The sequence below is a fragment of the Manis pentadactyla genome, chromosome 8 (genome assembly GCF_030020395.1).
Source record: "Manis pentadactyla isolate mManPen7 chromosome 8, mManPen7.hap1, whole genome shotgun sequence".
Lineage (NCBI taxonomy): Eukaryota > Metazoa > Chordata > Mammalia > Pholidota > Manidae > Manis > Manis pentadactyla.
The window spans coordinates 138,937,146-138,940,828 of NC_080026.1; the positions used below are offsets into that span (position 1 = coordinate 138,937,146).

Genomic DNA, 3,683 nt, shown 5'->3' on the forward strand with positions numbered 1-3,683 from the left:
CATGGGAACAGCCTTGATTGGTTGCATGGACAGGGTAGTCACAGTCTGAATGTTGTCCTCCTGGAGAGATGCATCGTATAAACTGATCTGAGTAAAGTGCATCAAAATCAGGATTTTATATAGGTAAGGACAGCAAAATTGGAGCTATCAAGGGATTTCCCCGTCCACATTTTAAGGGCAATAAACTGTAATGAAGATGATCTCGGTGAGAGTGCTCCATAGCAACGCGTCTGGCTGGGCTCCAGGCTGCCCGCCGCGCGCCCCACAGGGCCACCTGCGCCGCGTAGGACTCAGGCTTTATGGGCTGGCGTGAAGGCAAGTTCCTGAGACCTTTCTGGCTACTTTGTCTCTGGCTGCCATGTGCATTGTTTCTGGGGACGCTTCAAGATCCTGGATTGCAGGGACCCCACGTTTGTCACTGCCCACTCCAGACCCCTAAATACATGGGGCTGGCGTGTGGACTGGGGCTTCGTGTAGAGTCACCATCCGTCCTTGTCCCCATGGGTGCTCCTGTTTGGGGGCCTCTGTCCTGCCCTCCCTCCGCAGTGACCTGGTTTGAACGACAAAGCCCAAGACCATGTGATGCATATTCCACAAAGGGGGCCCCTCCATGGGGTCAGCAGCCACTCACCTCCTTCAGGGTCCCGGTCCCTGGAGGAAGGGAAGCTCAGAGGCCACATGCGCCCCTCACGGGCTCCTCTCATGGGGTCCCGCCATCAGGCCCGGGAGGCCAGAGCCAGACCAGGACACAGCTGGAGACGACAGAGCCGCTTAGAGCCACTGCACACGTGGCCCTTCTCTCCTTGTCAGGGCGCCAGCACATTCACGTGAAGCCACGTGGGCAAGGGGCGCCTTGGCGTCGATTTTCTGGAAGGTGTTGATGCCCACACTTAGGACGACGTTTGCCAGCATGGGAGGGAGAGACAGGGCCAGGAAGTGCAGGGTGGGGGCGCCCTTGGGAGAGAGGCGAGGGCCCCCTGGGAGGGCCAAGGGGCTGGGCCCACAGATGGGGAGCGTGCCCCGCCCAGCTTCAAGGGAACTTCAGCATCTGGGGTGACAGGGACCTCGGAGCCCAGACGCCGAGGTGGGAAACCTGGGCCCCTTTGGAGAACAAGCCACTCTGCCTGGCAGCCCTAATTATGGCTTTTTGGTCATTGGATTGTGCCAGCCTGAGGGCCCCCACTGTTGTGACACAATTTTAAAGATGTAAATTCCAGGGAACTAGATCTGGTCCATTTCATTGAAAAAGAAATAAGTGCTTTGGGACTTGCTGCAGGTAGAATATGAAGTCAGGCACACTTTCTAGAATGTGCCTACTGAAATAATGGGTCGTTGGAAAGCATGGGAACCTGCAGGGCATCCATGGAAAGGGCGAGGCTTGGGGAAGGGCTTGTTTGCGCAGATGGTCTTGGTGGCCTATGTCCAGAAGAGTTCATTAGACCTCCAGGGGCAGGTGCTAAAGGGAAACAGAGCCCTTCAGCTGCTTTAGGGAGGAAATGGATGGGGAAGGGTCCTCTAACCTGACGGAAGGACCACCTCGTGAGTTTTCGAAATGGGGCCAGTGAATGTTTCTGCTGGAGCCTGGCTGCTGAGCCAGGCCATGTGCGCTGCCCAGGGCCTTTCTCCAGGGCCTCTCCTGGGCCTGCAGCAGACACACCCTGGGCGATGCTATTCCAGCCGTCAGGGGCTGAGCAGCCAGCCAGCACACCCTTCAGTGTCGGACAAAGCTCCTGATCGGATGGCATGTCCCCTACGTGAATGTGCATGCGGAAGAACCATTGTACAGCTGCATTTGAAATGGCATTGTATTTTATTTTGTTATTTTAAATAAATTTTCCTTAGAGAAGGATTCGATCATTTAGGAAGCACCTCCAGGTCAGATGGGCTCCGCCGGTAACTCTTGAAAGGTGACTGATGCCCAGTCGCTCGGGGGCAGATGTTGAGTCTGGAGTGATAATCGGGCTGGTGTCAAATGCAGGAGCTAAACAGGAACGGAGAGGTAAAATAAAAGAGCCCCTGCCCCTGCCCCGCCCTGCTCGTGCACACCCCTGCTTCACACCAAGCGGCAGAAGCTTGTTCGGAGAAGAAAAGCTATTTCTGCAATTCTTCACCCCTGCCTCCACTGTCCAGTGTTTCCCACGGCGGGTGGGAGTTCCCTCCCCCGACCCCAGGCTGCTGGCGCTGCCAGCACTGCGAGGGCAGATGTGGAAACGAGCTGAGGCTTGCACAGAGCTTACATGGCCTGGGGCCCGTAAGGGAGGAGCCTGGCCTCTCTCACCTCCGCCTGAACACAGCATGCCCAGGCTAGCGGGCTGGTCCCAGGGGTGAGAGACTTCTGGAGCCACTCCAGATGCCCCACCTGAGCCCCACTAGACCAGCCAGACCCCAGCCACACAGCCACCCAAGAGCCGAATCAATCCAACTGCTGTGTGTCACTGAGCTCTTGTGGCCGTTTGTTACACAGCATGTTGTAGCCATACTAACTGATACAGCTGCCTCTCCCTCCCCTGAGAGGACCAGGTGGGCAGGCCAGGGGGATACACGTGTCAGTGGGACAGCCCGGGAGAGAGGGCAGGATACAGACAGGAATGGCCGGGAGAGTGACACACACACATAGACACACAGACCCCACACACACAGACCCCCACACATGCACAGACACACGCACTAGCTCTAAACTGACCCCACAATAAATACAGATGAGACCCTCCACTTTCATTAGTCCACGAGTGGGAACTCAAGGTTATCATCAGTACAGTTTCCAGCGGGATTCCCACGAAGGGGCCAACCTCTGCTTAGCATCTGGGTTTCTTTAATGTTGCTCCAATTTTATGTCACTTCTGAAATGATAGTGATAAAAGGTATAAAAACATTTACATGACTTTTAAAATAAAGATCAATGAAGCCTCGGTGCAAATACTGATTTGCCTCACTCTTTAAGGAGCAGCTTAACTGCCTAGGCAGCCCTGTGGGTTGTTTGAGCCAATACCTCCTTCTAGAAACGCAAACACCCTCTTCCTGTTTTCTCTGTAAGGCTCCCAGAATCAGGCAGCAGTTTCCGGCATCCTGGCTGCACCCGCGGTGCCCGCAATGCCTCCATCTTTTGAGTCTGGCTCATACCCAACCAAACAGGCAGGCAGGGCACGCAGCCCAGGTGGAGTGAAGCCCGGGAGCCAGGGCAGGGTGGGGGCGGGGGATGACGAGGTGCTCGTGCCTCCCTCCCCTGCCTTCAGGGTTCCCCGGGTCGGCTCCCAGCGGGGAGGGGCCTCAACCTGCTGCGACAGAGGGCAGCTTCCTCTGCTCTTTCTAACTTGAAATTCCTGTCTTACCTATAATTCTCCTCTGATTTAAAAAGTTATAACACTTGAAGATTGATGTTTTAATTTAGTTCTTATTCAATGGATCAGGTATTTGTTGTAAAGAAATATTTGTTTTTCTTCTCTCCGGCACATAAGCTACTTGCTTTCTGTCTTGATCCTGATCGGGCTCCATGTCCACCTGACACGTGACATCAGGAACTGCAGTGACAGGAGGTGTGGTGAGGCACATGGAGGTGGAGGCCACCCTGCAACCTGTGCCCAGGCAGCTGCTGCATGAGGGCAGCTCTGCCACCTGCACCCAGCCCCCTCCCCCCAGTCTAAAAGCAATCAGGACTCTGGCCTCTTGGGGACAGCGTGCGGGTC

At 55.4% G+C, this 3,683-nt stretch overlaps 1 long non-coding RNA gene across 1 annotated transcript; it reads right to left on the minus strand.

Moving 5' to 3' along the window:
* Nucleotides 1-1,798: 1,798 nt before the first annotated feature.
* Nucleotides 1,799-3,105, minus strand: LOC130684511 (uncharacterized). Its single transcript, XR_008998792.1, has 3 exons — nt 2,990-3,105; nt 2,684-2,840; nt 1,799-1,981 (listed from the first exon to the last, which is right to left on the minus strand). It is a non-coding gene; the product is annotated as an uncharacterized LOC130684511 (long non-coding RNA).
* Nucleotides 3,106-3,683: the final 578 nt, after the last annotated feature.